This window comes from Oryx dammah, unplaced genomic scaffold (genome assembly GCF_014754425.2).
Source record: "Oryx dammah isolate SB20612 unplaced genomic scaffold, SCBI_Odam_1.1 HiC_scaffold_28, whole genome shotgun sequence".
Taxonomy (NCBI): Eukaryota; Metazoa; Chordata; class Mammalia; order Artiodactyla; family Bovidae; genus Oryx; species Oryx dammah.
This window is the reverse complement of record NW_024070212.1, coordinates 47,530,627-47,552,924: the sequence shown is the minus strand read 5'-3', so window position 1 is coordinate 47,552,924 and position 22,298 is coordinate 47,530,627.

The following is a 22,298-nucleotide window of genomic DNA, read 5'->3' as shown; positions in this document are numbered from 1 at the left end:
GAGGGAGAGAGAGAGAGAGAGCGGGAGAGAGAGAGAGAGAGAGAGAGCGAGAGAGAGAGAGAGAGCGAGCGAGAGAGAGAGAGAGTGGGAGAGAGAGAGCGAGAGCGAGAGAGCGAGAGCGAGAGCGAGAGCGGGAGAGAGAGAGAGCCCCAGCCCTTTGGCTCCTCTTTTTACATGTTTTCCTCTCCCTGAGCCTGTCCTATGTAAATTGGTCCAGCCAGGAGTGTTGTTTGTTTTACCTGAGGTCCTCACTCCGGTCCTCCGACTTTCCTTTGCTCTATTTTCGTGGGCTTTTCTCTTCCTTGTCTTTTAGCCATCGCCATTCTGGACTCCTTTTCCCAACTACCTAACAGGACTAATAATAAAATTGACACAAGGCAGATTAGCAGGAGAAAAAGAATTAAATTTTAATTTCTGCACATGGAAGTCCCATGGAAATAGAACTTAAGTGGCCAAAATAGCCAGCTTATATCTGTTCAGTTCAGTTCAGTCTGCATTCCCTATTTGGAACCAGTCTGTTGTTCCATATCCAGTTCTAACTGTTGCTTCCTGATCTGCATACAGATTTCTCAAGAGGCAGGTCAGGTGGACTGGTATTCCCATCTCTTAAAGAATTTTCCAGTTTGTTGTGATCCACACAGTCAAAGGCTTTGGTGTAGTCAATAAAGCAGAAGTAGATGTTTTTCTGGAACTCTCTTGCTTTTTCAATTATCCAGTGGATGGTGGCAATTTAATCTCTGGTTTCTCTGCCTTTTCTAAATCTAGTTTGAACACCTGGAATTTCACGGTTCACATTCTGTTGAAGCCTGGTTTGGAGAATTTTGAACATTACTTTACTAGCATGTGAGATGAGTGCAATTGTGCAGTAGTTTGAGCATTCTTTGGCATTACCAAAGAATATATAAGCAGTTCAGGCAGCTTACATACTTTGTAGAAAAATTAGAAATATATCTGTGAGGAATTGACAAGTCAAAGGTTTTGGGTGAAGAATCTAAATTGAGTTTGGCTTGAGGTGATAAATGAGAAGAAGTAACAAGTTTTATTAATACAGGCTTCTCTGCTCTGAACCCCTATCTTTGGTGATGAAGGTGTCCTCCTTCCAGATGCAGAGGGTGCACCCTTCATGTAAGATTTATTTCCTGCTTTTTTTAGACAGAGAAGGGTCAGAGTTTCCTTCTTGAATCGCCTGCTTTTCAAGCAACTTCAGTCAGTTCAGTTGCTCAGTTGTGTCCAACTCTTTGCCACTCCATGGACTGCAGCACACCAGGCTTCCCTGTCTATCACCAACTCCCAGAGCTTGCTCAGACTCATGTCCATCAAGTTGGTGATGCCATCCAACCATCTCATCCTCTGTCTTCCCCTTTCTCCTGCCTTCAATCTTTCCCAGCATCAGGGTCTTTTCAAATGAGTCAATTCTTCACACCAGGTGGACAAAGTATTGAAGTTTCAGCTTCAGCATCAGTCCTTCCAATGAATTATCCGGACTGATTTCCTTTAGGATGGACTGTTTGGATCTCCTTGCTGTCCAAGGGACTCTCAAGAATCTTCAACACCACAGTTCAAAAGCACCAATTCTTCAGCACTCAGCTTTCTTATAGTCCAGCTTTCACATCCATATATGACTACAGGAAAAACCATAGCTTTGACTAGCTGGATCTTTGTTGGCAAAGTAATGCCTCTGCTTTTTAATATGCTGTCTATATTGGTCATAGCCTTTCTGCCAAGGAGAAAACAATTTTAATTTCATGGCTGCAGTCACCGTCTGCAGTGATTTTGGAGCCCAAGAAAATAAAGTCTGTCACTTTTTCCATTGTTTCCCCATCTATTTGCCATGAAGTGATGGGACGAGATGCCATGATCTTAGCTTTCTGACTATTGAGTTTTAAGCCAACTTTTTCACTCTCCCCTTTCACTTTCATCAAGAGGCTCTTTAGTTCTCCTTTGCTTTCTGCCATAAGGGTGGTGTCAACTGCATATCTGAGGTTATTGATATTTCTCCTGGCAATCTTGATTCCAGCTTGTGCTTCATCCAGCCTGGCATTTTGCATGATGTACTCTGCATTACAACATTGACGTACTCCTTTCCCGATTTGGAACCAGTCTGTTTTTCCATGTCCAGTTTTAACTGTTGCTTCTTGACCTGCATATAGATTTCTTAGGAGGCAGGTCAGGTGGTCTGGTATTCCCATCTCTTGAAGAATTTTCCATAGCTTGTTGTGATCCACACAGTCAAAGGTTTTGGCATACTCAATAAAGCAGAAAGAGTTGTTTTTCTGGAACTCTTGCTTTTTCGATGATCCAATGGATGTTGGCAATTTGATCTCTGGTTCCTCTGCCTTTTCTAAATCCAGCTTGAACATCTGGAAGTTCACGGTTCATGCACTTTTGACTCCTGGCTTGGAGAATTTTGAGTATTACTTTGCTAGGATGTGAGATGAGTGCAACTGTGCAGTAGTTTGAGCATTCTTTGGCATTGCCTTTCTTTGGTATTGGAATGAAAACTGACCTTTTCCAGTCCTGTGGCCACTGCTGAGTTTTCCAAATTTGCTGGCATATTGAGTGGAACACTTTCACAACGTCATCTTTTAGGATTTGAAAGAGCTCAATTGGAATTCCATCATCTCCACTAGCTTTGTTCATAGAGATGCTTCCTAAGGCCCACTTGACTTCACATTCCAGTGATCACACCATTGTGGTTATCTGGGTCATGAAGATAACCAGGAGACATAGTTTTTGTGTAGTTTTTCTGTGTATTCTTCCACCTTTTCTTAATATCTTCTGCTTCAGTTAGGTCCATACCATTTCTGTCCTTTATTGTGACCATCTTGCATGAAATGTTCCCTTGGTATCACTAATTTTCTTGAAGTGATCGCTAGTCTTTCCCATTCTATTGTTTTCCTCTGTTTCTTTGTATTGATCACTGAGGAAGGCTTTCTTATCTTTCCTTGTTATTCTTTGGAACACTGCATTCAAATGTGCATATCTTTCCTTTTCTCCTTTTCCTTTAGCTTCTCTTCTTTTCTCGGCTGTTTGTAAGGCCTCCTCAAACAACCATTTTGCCTTTTTGCATTTCTTTTTCTTGGGGATGGTCTTGATCACTGCCTCCTGTACAATGTCATGAACCTCCATTCATAGTTCTTCAGGGACTCTGTCTATCAGATCTAATCTCTTGAATCAATTTGTCACTTCCACTGTATAATTGTAAGGGATTTGATTTAGGCCATACCTGAATGGTCTAGTGGTTTTCCCTACTTTCTTCAATTTAAGTCTGAATTTGGCAATAAGGAGTTCATGATTTGAGCCACAGGCAGCTCCCAGTCTTGTTTTTGCTGACTGTATAGAGCTTCTCCATCTTTGGCTGCAAAGAATATAATCAATCTGATTTCAGTATTGACCATCTGGTAATGTCCATGTGTACAGTCATCTCTTGTGTTGTTGGAAGAGGGTGTTTGCTATGACCAGTGTGTTCTCTTGGCAAAACTCTGTTAGCCTTTGCCCTGTTTCATTTTGTACTCCGAGGCCAAATTTGCCTGTTTTTCCAGGTATCTCTTGACTTCCTACTTTTGTATTCCAGTCTCCTATAATGAAAAGGACATCTTTGGGGGTGTTAATTCTAGAAGGTCTTCTGGTCTTCATAGAACTGTTCAACTTCATCTTCAAGCAACTTCAGTTCAAAACAATCAAGATGCCACTGTAACATATTTTGGGGTAGCCCACCCTGAGTCCTAACACCACCTTTAGAGCTTTTTCATTAACCCAGACTGAAATTCAGTACCTATTAAACAATAACTTTCCATTTTTGCTATCCCATAGCATTTGCCTGCCTTAGCTGAGTTTATCATATTCTGACTTGGGTAGCTTTAGTCTGTCATTAACCTTCATTTTGTCTGTGATTGCCTGAGTGTTCTCACTGTAGGAACTAGAAGCTGTGAGTTTAGGTAAACACCACCAGCTGTGTTGGACAGGGGCACTGATTTCTCAGTGAGTGGGTAGACAATCCAAGCTGAGGAGTCATGAGCTGATAAAGAAAAGATAAAGGAACATCTTTATTCTCAACAACAAGCACAAGGTTATTTTTTCAACTAAGAATACTGATGCTTAGGACATTTAAGTAAGTTGCCTGTGGTCACAATGCTAGAGTGGTTGAGTTCCGACTAGGACCTTGTTTCCTCCTCAATCCAAGCATCCCTGCCTTTTGGTTTCATTTCATCCAGCAGGCCATATTTCCAAAGTTTTAGATGATGACTTGATGCTAGGCTCCAAGGAAGACAAAGCCAGGAATTTTGCTTTCAAAGTATTTGCAGTCCTAAAGCCTCAAAGTGCTACTGTTTAAACATTAGTGGCTCCAGGCAAGTTTTAACTGCTCTGGGTGTCTTCACCTACCAATACCTCAGCTGAAAGCATCACGTGTGCCTGCTAAGTCGCTTCTGTCGTGTCCAACTCTTTGTGACCCTATGGACTGTAGCCTGCCAGGCTCCTCTGCCCATGGGATTCTCCAGGCAAGAATACTGGAATGGGTTGCCCCTGGCCTCCTCCAGGGGATCTTCCCACCTCAGGGATAGAACCCACATCTCTTATGTCTCCTGTATTTGTAGGCAGGTTCTCTACCACTAGCACTACCTGGAAAGCATTGCAAGAGGAGGTAAAACAGTGAAAAGGTGGATTGCCTTTAGATGGTGTTGAATGATTCTGTGAAATACAAGGTAAGGAAATGGCCTGTAGTTCACGCTACATTAAAAAATAATGATGTATTTAAGAGCTAGTCTTTCCAAGGCACTTAAAATGTCAGTTAATTTAAAAAGTGAAGTGTACTACAGGTTTGGGAGGAAATGTATATTCAGTTTTCAAAGCCCTTTAATCTCTGGACTCAGCAGCTGTGTTTAAGGCAGTACAGTTCCGACAAGGCTATGTCCGCCAAGTGGACTGCCAAGTGGCCACGGAGCTGCTTAAGTCATCTACCCTTGTTCACGATGCTTTCCTTGGCACCCAGTATCCCTTGTGGATAATGGCTGATCCTGCAGGTCCTTAAATGACCCTTCCCTCAAAGCAAGCCCTGTCTCCACCCCTTCAGATGTTGGCTTTGTAGCCCTTGGTTTATTTCAGTCTTTCATTTCCTGTAAGGTTCAGAACCAGAACGACAGCTGCCATGAAAAGCTCCTCTTTCAATTCAACCTGTGGTGATTTCCTCATCCTTACATATACTGAATTTTGTTAACTGTATCTTCCACTTAAAAACACAGGGAGAGGAGAGCATAATGACTAAGATTTCAGGCTCTTTATGCAGGCTTCTGCATTCAAATCCACTACTTACTGGCCAAGTTTCTTCATTTATCTCAGTTTCTTCATCTGAAAATGGGGATGATAATAACTACCTCAAAGGTCAAGTTAACTCTATTTCTTCATTTATTTTTGACTGGTCTGGGTCTTTGTTGATGCACAGGGGCTTTCTTTAGTTGCAGTGTGCAAGGGTTACTCTTCGTTTTGGAGCATGGGCTTCTCATTATGGTGACTTCTCTTGTGCAGCACAGGCTCTAGAGCGCTAGCTCAGTAGTCGTGACACACGGGCTTACCTGCCCTGCGGCATGTGAAATCTTCCTGTATCAGGGATCAAACCCATGTCCTCTAAATTATCAGGTGGATTCTCATCCACTGTACCACTAGGGAAGTCCTAAGTTAATTCCTATAAACGTACTTGGAACCACCCAAATGTTCATTAACAGACAAACGGACTGAAAAATGACATAGAAACATATAATGGAGTATTTCTTACTCAGCCTTGAAAAAAGTGCAGTTCTAATGAAAACTTCAACGTGGATCAACCTTGAACAATTACACTCAGTAAAATAAGCCTAACACAAAAAGACAAATATTGTATGAGATTCCTAGAACAGAAAAATACATAGAGACAGAAAGCAGAACAGAAGTTATCAGAGGCTGAAGGAAGGAAAGAGAAGGGAGTCATTGTTTGCTGGATACAGAACTTTGATATGGGGTGATAAAAAAGTTCTAGAGATGGAAAGTGGTAATAGCTGCACAACAATATGAATACATGTAATGCCACTGAACTGTATGCTTAAAATGGTGAAAATGGTGAGTTTTGTTATGTATATTATACCACAATAAAAATGGTTTTAAAGGAACAGGGTCTGACACATACTAAAGTTTCTGCTTTATTTGTGGTATCTCTTGCATTATTGCCTGATGTTGTTCTCTAACTTTTTGCCTTTAAATGCTTCACTCAGTGTGATGTCTTCTCTCTAACTTCAGGGCACGGACCGTGTCATGCTTTGGCTTGTCCTTCAGTGTACCTGCCCATGTACCTTGCATATAGTTGGACTCTGTCAATCATTGACTGACTAGAGCAGATTCCAAATAACTGTGTTAAAATAACATGACCCATGCTCTCATGTGGATGGAGTGGATCTCAGTGTTTTCTCTGTGGAAGGCTATTAGCCTGGTGACTAAGAGCTAGAATCTGGAGTCCATCCGACCTAGATTTGAGTTTCGATTTTGCCATTTGTTAACTCTGTGCCTTTGGAAAGTAAATCAGTCTTCTCAGCTTCAGCTAATTGTGATGGGGCAAATAACATCTACTTTACCATATGTTCTGTGTTGATAAAAATGAAATAACATATGTTGAGAACATGGCCCAACCTGGGAACTCAATAATTAGCAGTTAATACAAACATTTCTTATCCTAAGCACTACTGCTACCTTAACTTATCACTCTGAGAGTCAATTTCTGAAACTGATCTTTCAATTAAAGCAAATGCCAATCCCTGGACTTTTGTGGTCATTTCTGCAATGAAGGACAATGTCTTAAAACTATAACCTCTCAGGAGGATTGTGGGACTTACTCTGCTTCCCAGCGGTCTCAGATGTACGAGGAAGATTCTAAAAGCTCAGCAGAGTGAGAAAAGAGCAGTAGCTCTTCTCAACTCAGTAGTAGCTCCCTCTTAACCCAGACAAACACTTTTAGATGTGAATGGTTGCTCAAAGCCCTTAGAGAAAGCAGTGGTGAGCAAAGTTAGAGTCAAAAGCCTGGGTCTCTCTCCAAAGTACAAAGTAGATTGAGAGACAGGAGCAGTGGAGTTACTGGCTCATTCAGCATTGAAGCACAGTGAACATGTAAAGACCAGGTATATTCAGAGGCTGAACTTGCTTTAAAAAAAATGGTGGCCACTGTGGATGATTTTGAAGGCATCCAAGAAAGGAAGCAGAGTAGGAGCCACAAAGATGTCCTGAAAACTGAGGTTTTACCCGTACCAAGAACCAGATCTGGGCAGACTGGATCTTATCCTCACTGAAATATTTTAGGGAGTTTATTCCAGAGTGAGCACTGAGACATTCTCTTAGCCCAGGGGAAGGGCAAGTGGCTATATGTTAAGGTGAATGTTGGCAAACAAAGCAGATACACTTGGACTCGGTATTCCAGGAAGTCTAGAATGTAATCCTGTACTGGAATGTGAATTCTAGATTTCACAATCTGAAGTGACTTCAGGATACAAAGCAGAGAAAGAGAGCAAGCTGAGAAGGAAGGAAGGGGACAAACACATCAAGAGACTACACTTGAAGTGGAGCAGTTACGAAAAAGAGGGCCCAGGAACTAGAAACACGTTCTTACACAAAGCACTTATCACCTTATGGGCAGCCACCGTCAGCGTTCCTTTTACTGCCATGCAACTGATGGTAGAAAGGTACTCTGTACGCATCAGCCATTGCCTTAAACAGGGGCAAATTCTATTTTCCTGCCCATGAATATATTTGTAACTAATCTTCCAAGTAACGTCACACTTCAGAGGCTTCAGCAGTATGTGAACCATGAACTTCCAGATGTTCAAGCTGGATTTAGAAAAGGCAGAGGAACCAGAGATCAAAATGACAACATCCGATGGATCATCGAAAAAGCAAGAAGAATTCCAGAAAAACATCTATTTCTGCTTTATTGACTATGCCAAAGCCTTTGACTGTGTGGATCACAATAAACTGTGGAAAATTCTGAAAGAGATGGGAATACCAGACCACCTGACCTGCCTCTTGAGAAACCTATATGCAGGTCAGGAAGCAACAGTTCGAACTGGACATGGAACAACAGACTGATTCCAAATAGGAAAAATAGTACGTCAAGGCTGTATATTGTCACCCTGCTTCTTTAACTTCTATGCAGAGTACATCATGAGAAATGCTGGAAGAAGCACAAGCTGGAATCAAGATTGCCGGGAGAAATATCAATAACCTCAGATATGCAGATAACACCACCCTTATGGCAGAAAGTGAAGAGGAACTAAAAAGCCTCTTGATGAAAGTGAAAGTGGAGAGTGAAAAAGTTGGCTTAAAGCTCAACATTCAGAAAACGAAGATCATGGCATCCAGTCCCATCACTTCATGGCAAATAGATGGGGAAACAGTGGAAACAGTGTCAGACTTTATTTTTTGGGCTCCAAAATCACTGCAGATGGTGATTGCAGCCATGAAATTAAAAGACGCTTACTCCTTGGAAGGAAAGTTATGACCAACCTAGATGGTATATTGAAAGGAGAGCTATTACTTTGCCAACAAAGGTCCATCTAGTCAAGGCTATGGTTTTTCCAGTAGTCATGTATGGATGTGAGAGTTGGACTGTGAAGAAAGCTGAGCACCGAACAATTGACGCTTTTGAACTGTGATGTTGGAGAAGACTCTTGAGAGTCCCTTGGACTGCAAGGAGATCCAACCAGTCCACCCTAAAGGAGATCAGTCCTGGGTGTTCTTTGGAAGGACTGATGCTAAGGCTGAAACTCCAGTACTTTGGCCACCTCATGCAAAGAGTAGACTCATTGGAAAAGACTCTGATGCTGGGAGGGATTGAGGGCAGGAGGAGAAGGGGACAACAGAGGATGAGATGGCTGGATGACATCACTGACTCAATGGACATGAGTCTGAGTGAACTCCGGGAGTTGGTGATGAACAGGGAGGCCTGGCACTCTGCGATTCATGGGGTCGCAAAGAGTCGGACATGACTGAGTGACTGAACTGAACTGAACTGATGTCTGAGTTATGAATTTTCTGTCAATCATTACCCATAACTTGAGAAATGTCACCCTAATCCAACTTCAGGAGATGTTTATCTATGTCACCAAGGACTTGTCTGAAATTTTTATCAACAGTGAGGAAATACACAGACACACACACATATACACAGATAGCAATAGACTATATAGTACACAACTGTAAATATGAAAAAAAGTTCAGGAAAAAAGAATGGAAAGATATTCACCAAATTGTTTACAAGATTATATTCATTTTCATCTTCATTTTTGATACACATTTGTATTCCCCTACCTTCACTGCAGGAACCACTTCTCCATTCTAAGCAAAACATCTCTCTCTCTGAGCCAGAGGTTGGTAGATGTCTTTGTGCGATCAGCAATGGCCATCTGTTACTGAAATTGTGGCCTTAAAGTCCATGGTGAGCAATGAGCTCTTTAGAGAAAAAATGTGATAACAATTCAGGTGATTCTGGGACTTCCTGTTGGTCCAGTGGTTAAGATTCTGTGCTTTCACTGCAAGGGGCACAAGTTCAATCCCTGGTAAAAGAACTAAGATCCCACGTGCCAAGAGGCACAGCCAAAAAAGAAAAAATAAATAAAACCAAAAAAATTCAGGTGATTCTAAGTTATATTTTAATTTCATATTAGAAATAATAAAATTGTAAGAGTTTCATAAACACATTCTTACCCTTTTCAAGCAAATGTTAAATTACTAAGGTAACTAATGTTTCATTCTCTTCTAATACATATGATTAACACTGGGAAAACTGTCAATTGAATTCAGCATCTATTCATCACTTACTATGTACAAGGCAGTTTGAAGGACTGCAAAATTGAACTGCAATCTAGTGGAAGAGAAAATGCAAGTACATAACAATATCACAGGTCAGAATACAATAGATTTAGCAAATTTATAATTTAGCAAATCTATAATGCTGTAGAATGCTCACAATAACTTTTTATACTTTCTGAATCTTTCAGGGTCACTAGGAGGATTACAAATGTAAATATTTGGATTTTCTAAGCAGTCAAATATTTATCATTACATTAAAGAAATGCACTGAAAAAATTTATTGGCACAATTAAGGGTTTCTCTGAGCAACATTTCTTTTATTCGATTTAATTTTCAGAGTTCAGTGTCTCAGAGTTTATGGTGATCATTTTGAGCTGCTATAAGAATTTTAACTAGTTCTTTGATTTGCTAACTCTTTCTTTTCAGTAAATATGCCCAGATATACTATTTGCCTTTGGTTCTTTACCTGTGCACTTTTTTCTATGTGAAACTTATCCTACTAAGACATGCTTGAACCTCCATTTCATAATTTAAGGAAAAGCTGATGCCTTCCCCAGGGTTTCTGTCAACTCCTGGGTTAAGACAGCCTGGGCTTGACACTGCCCAGGTCACTCTGTCTTCTTGGGTGGTTACTGCACTGCTCCCAGCCTCTGTTTAACAAGAGGCCTTGAGTGGTGTGATATTGTCCGCATCACTTACTTAATATTGGTTGGGTGGAGACAGGCAGTAGGGTGGTGGCTTCACTGCGGGAACAACAAAAGACACAAAGTCAGCAGTTTCTGACCCTACGAGTTCTTCGAGCTCCCCCCACTTACCCTACACAGCACCAGGCTATGATCATTATTTTTTCTTTTTCTTGACATCGACCTTTTTAAAAATCTTTATTGAACTTGTTACAGTATTGTGCCAGGTGCTGTGTTGGGCTCTTGAGGACACAGTGGTGCAGACCCAGTCACTGGCCTTGCTGAGCTTCATCTGGGAAATGCTTTCTGGCCCCCACTGAATTCTGAACCCCAGACAGGCTCTCTGCTTTTCTCTCTCTAGGTTTGTCCTTACATGGAATGTGCTTTCCTTCCCCATAGTCACCTGCTGAGTTATTCAAAAGGCCAGCCATAAGGCTTACTTCCTTCAAAATGGTTCTCAGATTCCCCCAACTGGGATTAATTCATTTGTACTCCAAAGGCTATTTGTACTTCTACTAGAAGTCAACATGGTAAGAGAAAAGATCATAAACTTTGAAGCTAAAAAACACTAGGTTCAAGACCTATTTCTGTCACTTACTAATGACATAAACTAGAGGAAAATACATAGTTCTTCAAAGCCCATTTTTCCATCTGTAAAATGAAGATAATAATACCTAGCTCATAGATTAAATAATACCTATAGCAATAATATAATGGTATAAAAGTTGGTATATTTTTATGTCATATGTTTCTAGAAGTGGCTGATTGTTTTATCCCTTTAAAAGTGTTAAAGAGAAATAGGTTGTAACAGATAAAATCTTTCACCTGGCAATACTGCTTTACCTGTTTTTTTAAGCTGGATTTCCTCTGATATATTTAATTCCTAATCTGAACCAGCTATTGCACATAATCTCATTTAGCCATCCCCAATCCTGTGAAGTATACAACATCTCCCCTATTTGATACTGTTTATTAGCAATCAGCAGTTGTTCCCACCTTCTTCTCTGCTTTCGCTTGTATTCAAGGGACTGGAAGCTCAGGAACTATAATTCTGAATGTAATTTAAATGCCTCAATAAGATACTCTCAAACTATTTGGGGAAGGGAGGGCAGATAGAATGCATTCTTCCAGACGAGGTATAAGCAGATATGGTGGCTTTAGCGAATATGAACTTTTGCAGGTCTGGGCAGACTCTCTGTTCTGCTCAGACTTGAGGCTATTTTCCCCAAAAGCTCCATATAGAGGAAATTTGGAGAAGCACTCCCCTTGGCCCATTTTGTGTCCCATATCCATCCCTTGACAAATTACTACTGCCAGGAAAAGAAGTCCTCTAAGAATATGGCAGCTTCCATTCAGATAATATAGCCAAGAAGAGAGAGGTATGGTTCCCCAAAATAAGTGGAATAACACAGACAAGGCCACTGAAGAATCATCTTATCCCAAGTCTTCCCCAAAGCAGTCTCGTATGCAAGTAGTTTATTTAAAAAGTAATCCCAAAGAGCAAGATTGAGGGTCTGAAAGAGTAAAACATGGAAGGAAAAAAATTACCTCCAAATTCTGTGATATACTATTGACTTAGCAACCATGCTGGGTAGCTTGTGTGCAGTCCTGCCAGTGTGTATTATTATTTTGGCATGCTAACTTGATTTTACCATGACGGCTCTTCACAGGTTGAGAAACCAGAGTATGGCTTCTCCCAGCTATTAATACTAACTGTATACACCCTAACTGTATACTCAGAAACTAGAGAAAAAACCACAGGGTAGCTCCAACAGATCCAGTGAACCCATCTGAGACAGGCGGAACTCCATTTCTAACCTGGCCCTCCTTATAACCCCTTTCAACGAGAGGATAATGAAGCGGCTGCAGCACCCTTGAGTTAGTATGAGCACAGAACCATAGTCCCAATATTCAGCAGTTCTTTAAAAGTCTGAGGATTCCCTTTTTGTCAGTGTGTGTTAACCCTGATAAACAATCTTAGATCCCCTTTGGCTAGGATCATGAGAATGTTTATCAGGCATACTTACAGTAGCATTGCATTACCTTTCCTCAAGGGGATCCACCTCTCCTTCAGTGAGTGAGCTTTGGGTCTATGAAATGACATATTTGGAAACTGGGTGATGGACTCTTTTCCGCTGAAGTGAAAGCTGGTGAAGGTTTTCTGTTCACCAGTTTTTTATTTTATTCTTTTTTACAAGTTAAATAATGTTCTGAGTGGTTCTCTACCTGACCTGCCCTCAGAGAATACCATGATTAATGAGTTATTGCTACTGATTCCTGCGGGGGTGGGGGGGTGGCTGTTAAGGCAGATTGAATCCTATAACAGATAGCCTGCTGCTGCTGCTAAGTCGCTTCAGTCGTGTCCGACTCTGTGCGACCCCATAGACGGCAGCCCACCAGGCTCCCTGGGATTCTCCAGGCAAGAACACCGGAGTGGGTTGCCATTTCCTTCTCCAATGCATGAAAGTGAAAGATGAAAGTGAAGTCGCTCAGTTGTGTCTGACACTTCACGACCCGATGGACTGCAGCCTACCAGGCTCCTCTGTTCATGGCATTTTCCAGGCAAGGGGACTGGAGTGGGTTGCCATTGCCTTATTATGGCTTATGTCCTCTTTATTCTAAGTGCTGCCATTGGTCTCTGTCATTCCAGAATCCAATCAGCACCTTGATATTAGTGGTCTCAATTCCTTTGCAATACCTTCCTAAATGGGATAGTTATCACTGAGGATGCCCCTTAGCAAGTATTCCTCATTGCTTTAGCAAAAGAACTGTCCTCTCTGTTTTCCCAAGGAAGCTTGTCCAGTGCTAGGCAATGGCACCCCACTCCAGTACTCTTGCCTGGAAAATCCCATGGACGGAGAGGCCTGGTGGGCTGCAGTCCATGGGGTCGCTGAGAGTCGGACACGACCGAGCGATTTCACTTTCACTTTTCACTTTCATGCATTGAAGAAGGAAATGGCAACCCACTCCAGTATACTTGCCGGGGGAATCCCAGGGACGGGGGAGCCTGGTCTGCCCTGGGCTGCCGTCTATGGGGTAGCACAGAGCTGGACACGACTAAATCGACTTAGCAGCAGCAGCTTTTCTTGATCACACACCATAAACTTATTCTAATATTTTTACCTCCTTGAATCATTGGCATTTTCCCTCAATACTATGCAAGGCAGTTCCAGCATCCCCATCTCATTTATGTTAATAGTAGGCTCTTAGTGCACAAGCTTCAAAGAGTCATCTTAGCAGCACCACGTGAGATGGGCTCCTGGTGTCCCTGCCAGAACACTGAGCTCTAAGTCATGGAGGAGTGCTCCCATGTCAATAAACTATACTCCACCGAGCTTTATATCCCCACCAACCACCGCCATCCCTGATCCAGTGTCCTCAAGACCCTCATACATGTGTCCTCCTGATATAGTCATATTTACCAGGTCCTGAAATTTCTTCGGCATGTAGGCTACTTCCTCCCAGAATAGGAACTGTATTTCTGCTCTGGGACTATGCTGAGCACTTACCATAGTTACCAGTCTGAAGGCAATGAGGGAAATAGGTCAGATCTTGAGGAAAAAAAGTATAACCTTGAGAGGAATCTGCCTCAGTTGTGATTTTTTTTTCAAGTGTCTCCAGACAAGGGAATGTTATTTCATCTACCAAGTTCAAGAACTAGTGAAGAGAGGGTTGGCACCAGTTGCCACCAAGGAAAAAAAGCAGTCTATCCCATTTACTATAGATCTGTGAGAAGTTGGTTCTGCTCCACAGTACACTGGAGCGTGGACATCTTATAGTCCTGGTAAGATTTGTGCAATGTGGGAAGTTAAAAAAAAAAGAATATAGGACTTCCTTGGTGGTCCAGTGGTTAAGAATCGTCCTGCCAACGCAGGAGACATGGGTTCAATCCCTGGTCCAGGAAGATTCCACCTGTCACAGGGGCAACTAAGCCCACGTGCCACAACTACTGAGCTCATGTGTCCTAGAGCCAGAGCTCCGCAGCAAGAGAAGCTGGCACACCTCAACTAGAGAGTAGCCCCTGATTGCTACAACTACAGAAAGCCCACACACGGCAACTGAGACCCTGCACAGCCAAAATAAATAATAAAATAAATTTAAGAAAAGACTCCATTAAAAAGAATATAAAATCTGAACATAACAAAGTCAATATATATAATCAAGCTTATTAAATACTGCACAAAAGAGAGGAAACTAAACTGGTAGGATTAAAAATATACCTTGCGGTGCGGTTGATGCTGGGTGCGCTATATTCAGACGTGGCATAGCCGGAAGTCAGGACACAGAGTCAAGGTAAGACCCTGGGTAAGCAGAAGAGTTTGACTGCATTTTCTACATTTTGGTTAAAGACAGATTCTTGGAAGTGTACCTTCAGTGCTTTTCACTGAAATTATATTCAAAGTTTCTTTTTGTCCGACAGAGCACTTTTAGAAGCCATCCCTCTTAACACGCCCTCTAATCTATAGTAACTCCCAATCATGTGGGGAAGGCAATGTGATTAGTGGATGTCTATGTAAACAGGTGAGCAGCCATGAATGAAATGTAGTAATTTAGAAATCTGTATATATGGTAATTTGCTTGAAGTCACTTTAAAAAAATCTAGCTTAAAGAAGAATTTGTATACACCATTTGTATTTTAACTGAAAGCATTCAGGCCCGAGGAATTTGCTGAATTTGCCTGAAAACATTCTTCTCAATATTTAGTTGTATTGCAAGCAGTTTAAGAAAAGCTTTTTGGACTTACTGTTTGAGGAACATTTAATGCCCTCCACAGAAAAAAGTTCAGTATTGTGATACTATTTTAAGCCTTTCGCCACTAGAAGGGAATCATTTTCCTACTGTGTGACACTGAGGTAGGGCTTACCCAGGTAATTCCATTTCTCACTTGGAGTAGGAATGGGGTGAAGTAAGCTTTAAGTTCCTGAATTTGGAACAAAGAGGGGAGCCAAGACAGTGCCTTGGACAAAGATGGGTTATGGTAAAGGTTTAGAACATTTATAGCCTAATAACTAACACGGACCTATCAGATAGCACGTGAAACTCTGCTCAACGTTGTATGCCAGCCTGGATGGGAGGGATGTTTGTGGGAGAGTGGATGCATCTGTGTGTATGACTGAGTCCCTTCGCTGTTCACCTGAAACCACCACAACATTGTTAATCGGCCATACCACAAAAGAAAATAAAAAGTTTAAAATTTGAAAAAAAAAAAAGAATCAAGGGAACATTTTGTGAGGTACCTCACGTCCCATAGCACAGAAATTTAGAACTCTTGTACCTCACATGATCTAAAGAATTTTGGAGCTCAGAGGGAATGAAAAGATCATCTTGATCAATATCTTCACCTGTCACACAAGTAAACAAGATCAGAGAGATTAAATGAACTGAACAAAATCACAAACAGGTTAACTGTAGGGTTAGGATTATAACCTTGGTCTACTTGTTTTTCTGGTCCTTTGTTCTGCTATACTTTGTCAACTTTAATGATATAATGTCCAGTTATTTTATCAGTACAAGGAAGTTTATTTGGGAATTGAAAGAGGAATTGCAATTTGGGATATGAAGACCATGGCAGATCATAGCAAATCCAGAGAACAAGGAAGGGAAACTTGATTTTACAGGGAAAAGGGAGAAGCTGGGAAGGACTGTATAACCAGGGTCCACTAGAGGAAACAGAGTAAAAAGTTAGATGCTTCTGATTCATTGGCCTGCTATAGTCTATGATTGACGGGCTGTTGTTGGGCAGAGAGACGTTTTCTTCTTCCTGCCGGGTAATAAAGTGGGCAACATTTTCCTGTCAGAGATGTAAATGTACATCTGTTCCTGATTGGAGTAATTTATGATGGCTGAGCATGAGAGTTAAACCTGCAGGCCTGTCCCAACTCTAATTTTAACTGAAATTTCTTTAATTAATTCTACGTTCCCTCCTTTTGGTCAAGATCTTTCCTCTAAGGATTGCAGATTTAGTCAGGACCTCCACATGTACTGATTTGTCCCTCGGTGCCAGAAGGGACTTTGCCTGATTGTCATGTCCCATATCAAAGAGAAAGTACACAAATCAGAAACCGCATGGAGCTGGAAAGTAGTAGGGAAAACTCTCATGCATTTTTTGGTTAAAAGTCCATTTAAAGTCAAGGTTGTAAGTGGTAGAAATAATCTCAAAGCGATGAGCTAGCACCTTCTTACATTAGGCAAGTCGTTTTTATAAAGGCCTGACAAGCAATAAATACAGAACTTAACAAGTATACAGAGCAGAATTTAAAACCACATAATAACCCCAGTGTGTAAGATGGGTCTATACCAGGAACCCAGACCCGAAGGTAGCCAGGCAAATAAACTAAAAGACAGTGGGTTGTCTGGTAAAAGTTGATGTGACCAGTGTGTTTGCTGGTCACAAGAGAGACTCAGTTTTATGTAATTTAGTCTCTCCTATTTCAGAGGCTTTTATCCAAGTGAAGCAAGAGGTGTTTGCTATTGCACAGATCCCTCCTTGCTCAGCAGATAGGTAATCAAGGACGATGTGATTATCCAAAACCACTTTGGCCAGGGATTTAAGTGACTATTGCTGAGCTAAAACTCTGTCTACAGAATCAACTAACTTTCTGATGTTGGGAGAGGCTCCTGACCATTTGTTTATTTGCACTCCAAAGCTCTTCCTAGGGAGGCAAAACCAGAATTACATACACCTCCCAGAAGTTCCCGCTTAAGGCAGTTACAGAAGCTTGATTGGACAGATCAATGAGAGGCTTCTGTTCAGTTATGTAGGGAGAATAGGACAGTGAACACAACAAAGACACCCGGACCTTGTATTCTCTAGCTACCAAGGCAATGGATTGCTCAAGCATAGAGGCCATTTCTCAAACTTCCATATATGAAAATAAAACCAGCTGGTATACTTAAGGTGCCCACATAAGGGATAGTATCTATGGATCTATTTGTTGGTGTAGAGACATTAGCATTATACTTAACAAAGCCTTAGACATTATATTGTTACACACTGAGAGGTTACCTATGTGTATAGATATTCAACAAATTTATAAATAATCCAACTTGCATTTCTAACTCTGGAGAAACTTCCATATAAATATTCAAAAGATCTTGTTTACCCATGCTAGGACTGGGTCCAGCTGAAGCAAGGAATAAATTTAGGCAGTCACTGACTATAAAATGGACCCACAGAAGAATCTAGGCAGACAACAGCCTCTGGAACCCCAGTGAAATTACTTCTAGGAAGAACCAAAAGGTCATTGCAGTCTTGGACAGACTCAGCCAAAGGGTCATTGCCATCTTGGATGGACCAAGGTTTTCAATGGCAGATCCAGCAATTAGAGAGCTTTCCTTCTTTTGCAAGGAATTGGGGGATATGGACCAAGGCACTGTCCTTCCATGGAGGGATGAGAAAATAAGGTAAGAGACAGTACTGAAAGAAAAGTATACAGGCCTGGCACAGACATCTTGGGAAAGCTCCCAGCCTCAGATGTCTTCTGCATCAGATCCTAGTGAGCTTTATCTTCAGGTTGCAATACAATATGCAGGTCCAGTTTGGGGTTTGGTGCCTCCTTAGGTACAGCATGTGCAAATGCTAGGAGTCTACTCCCTGGCCTTTGGTGGCACAGGGGTTAGTCAATGGGACCTGATAGTTGCCCTTCAGGCTGGAGGGAGTCCTGTTGGAGGTGCCTTTTCCAGTACACTAAATCTCCAGGTTGTAGCATGTGATGTCTAGAGTCTTTGTCTTCTATGCGCATAATGAAAAAGAGTGCTCTACCAGAACAAGGCTGCTTTTAGTAGAAGCAATTTAGGCCTTTACAGTGTAGATGTCTGTCTCCATTTATCAGCTGTGGATCAAAAGATGCAGTAACTAGGTGCGTTGGGCATTCCATTACAAGGAGAACAGCCTGCTATCGAACCTACACAAATACTTACATTGTCATGAGAAAAAAGAATATTTAATAAGCGCTTCAGAACACTTTGAGAGATCAAGTAGGGAGAAAAAAATAACTGTTTCAACCTTTGTTGTGAAGACATCATTTATCAAATTGCTGTAAGTTATAGGTAGCTTAGAGGAGAGGACAAAAAGGGATCCTTTACATCTGAAACATAAAACACTAAGGTAATTAGTTTTCCACTGGGGTTTTAGAAATTCTTATCCAATTCAGTGCTATAATCTTAAACTTATTCAAAAAACCCTGTGTTACGGAGAACCTATCAGAATCCTTTCCACAAAGTCTTTTGAAGATGAAATGCATTTTTCAAAAACACCAGAGTGAAGTAGTAACTTTCCATAAATGACAAAAAGACTTGAAGATGACCATTATTAAAGATCTGTTGAGATTTCATTATAATGAGATTGACAAGGGGATCTGTTTATTTCTGTGACATACATTTTAAAATATGGCCAGTAAAAGTGTATCAGGACAACTTAGAATTTTAGAAATTTCACACAACTTTGGAACACATATATTAATATGTACCTATACAAACAAAAGTTAACATCCCCTGGAGAAGAAAATGGCAACCCACTCCAGTATTCTTGAATCCCATGGACAGAGGAGCCTGATGGGCTACAGTCCATGGGGTCAAAAAAGAGTCAGATACAACTTAGCAACTAAACAACAACAACGACAACCACCCTACATTATGTGAACTTGAAAAGCATTTGGGGTTAGTTTCTGTAACATTTCTTTACTTCATATAAGTGCTTGCTTGTTTTTAATCAACTAAATAGAGCTCTTTACAAATAAATTTTAGAAATACCATCCAGAGATAAAGAATAGCATATATCAACAATACCTAGGTGTATATGAACGCCTGTTCAGTTGTTTCAGTCGAGTCCAAATCTGCGAGTGTATGAACTGTATCAGAATCACATAACCTTATCAATGGTTATAGCAGAAAAAGCATCTGACAAAATCCAACACCATTCATGACTAAAAACTCAGTAAACGAAGAATAGAAGTGAATTTCCTCAACTTGGTTTTTTAAAAATATCTACCAAAACCTACAACTAATTAATATAAGTGTTAGTTCTCCGTCGTGCCCGACTCTTTGCGACCCCATGGACTGCAGCCTTCCAGGCCCCTCTGTCCGTGAGATTTTCCAGGCAAGGATACTGGAGTGGGTTGTCATTTCCTTCTCCAGGGGATCTTCCCAACCCAGGGATAGAACCTGGGTCTCCTGCACTGCAGGCAGATTCTTTACCAACTGAGCTACAAGGGAAGCCCCTATATCTACAGCTAATATCACACCTAACAGGAAAAGTTTGAAGTTTTCCCATTAAGATCCCAAACAAGGGAAAATGTCTTTCCAGCTCACCTCTGCTTCTCAGCATCATACTGGAAGTCTTAGCTAATACAAAAAGGAAAGAAAAAATATATATGCAGATTGAAAAGGAAGAAGTAAATTTGTGTTAATTTGTAGACAATATGATTACGTATTAATAGAAAGCCCCACTAGAATTTACAAAACCAAGCAAACAACTGGAACTAATGAAAGATACAGCAAAGTTGCAGAATACAAAGTTAATACACAAAAGTCTATTGTCTTCTTATATCAGCAGCAGTGAATAACTGAAATTTGAAATTAAAAGATGCTACCATTTACATTAGCACTAAATGAAATGGACCTAAGATATGTATAAGACTTGAAGGAAAACAACAAAACAGGTGAAAGATATTAAAGAAGGAATAAGTAAATGGAGTTGCACTTCCATGCTCAGGGACAGGGAGACTCGGTATTTAAGATGTCAGTTGATTATTACATTCAACTTGAGTCACAGATTCATAAATTTAATTCATAAATTCAACACAATCCCAGTCAAAATCCCTGAAACTTATTTTATGGATACTGACAACTACTTCTCAAGTTTATATGAAGAAGAAAAATGCTCAGAACAGCCAACACAGTATGGAAGGAGAACAACAAAGTTGGAAGACTGACATTACCCCTGCCAGGCTCCTCTGTCCACTGCATTCTCCAGGCAAGAATACTGGAGTGGGTTGCCATGTCCTTCTGCAGGGGATCTTCCTGATCTGGGGATCGAACCTGCATCTGCCTGTGACTCTTGCATTGCAGTTGGATTCTTTACCCACTGAGCCACCTGGGAAGCCCATACATGTGTATGTATACAGACAAACAAGCATACAGACAGACGCCTCATAGCTTTGTTTTAAATTTTAGTCATGTCTCAGATACAAACTCAAAAGAATAGTTGGATACAAGTTGTGTTTTTGGTAGATGGACTAAGTTTACTTGCCCAGGTGATCAAAGTTTTTGTTTGTTTTTGTATGCTGTAAGGATCCTTTTAGAGCTATTTTGGAATCAATTTGTCTGTCGGAAACTTGTGCATAAAAATTACAAAATGGATTTCATTGTCTCTTCTCTTTTAAGTGTGCCTCTTAAGTGGACTTATTTAAAACAAAGTTTCCCCCTCTGAAACAGAATGGGTAACTTACCAAAAGGCTTCAACAGACTGCCAGAACCAGAAAGCAAGTTTTCTCCCGGAAGTTCCGGAGTATATTTGTCTACTATGAAGAATCAAGGGCCATTGCAATTTTAATCTTTCCTTCTAGTTGTTTACTTGCTCCAGTTAACTTAGAAACAGAATTGGGGGTTTTGGATTTGGATTCTTAGAGGGTCTGATTTGAAGGTGTCAAGTTTTCACAGAGACGGAGAGAGGAAGATGCTATCAGGCGGAGTCTGAGCACAAGATGCTTTCTGGAGAAAACACACAAGATGTCACCTGAAACAAAGAGGCTGGGGAAGAGGACCGTGAGGAACATGAGGCTTTGAACATCATTTTGGTCTTCTTTAGCTTTTTAATTGTTTTTCGCCAGTTTAGAAACTATCTCACCAGCAGGTATGAGAGCCCCAAACCACTTGCAGATAGCACTCTGTCGTGGTGAGAGTTCCCAGTCACTATCCAACCAGCCTCCACTCTGCCAAGTTCATGGCCCTTTCAGGATGGAACCAGATGGAAAGCTGGCCCTGGGAAGGGAGACAAGCTGCTTCAGAAGGTGTATGAGGTTACATGTGGTGATTCCATTTCCTCTCTGAGTCTGAGATTTCTGTGTGTGTGTGTGTGCTTGTGTGTGTGTGTGTGTGTGTAGGAGCTGGGGGACAGCAGAAGTAAGTACTTTAATGTCTCTATGTCCATTGCCATTTCCTTATTTGTGCCAATGATAGGGCCTATACCTGGGAAACCCAGCAGCCATTAGAAGTGAATCTCAGGTATTTGAGGCAAATACTAACCTCTCTCACATTATTCCTGCCTAGCCTTTCTTTGTTCTTGGTTCCTGTGTCTGCTCAGTTACTGTTCTTTTCATATTGTGGTTAAGAGCTCAAACTCTGAGGTCACATAAACTAAGTTCCAATTTGGCTTCCCCAGTTACCATGTGATATTTGGCAAGTGTTCTTAATGTCCCTAGGCTTTAGTTTCCTTAAAAGTAAATAAAATGAGCTATGTGCCTATAAGTGAAAGCTCCAATAATCATTCAGTCTTTCTCTGATAGCTCATTTGGTAAAGAATCCACCTGCAATGCAGGAGTGGTTTGATTCCTGGGTAGGGAAGATCTGCTGGAAAAGGGATAGGCTATCGACCCCAGTATTCTTGGACTTCCCTTGTGGCTCAGTTGCTAAAGAATCCATGTGCAATGCGGGAGACCTGGATTTGATTCCTGACTTGGGAAGATCCCCTGGAGTAGGGAAAGGCTGCCCACTTCAGTATTCTGGCCTAGAGAATTCCATGGACTGTATAGTTCATGGGGTCGCAAAGAGTCAGACACGACTGAGCGACTTTGA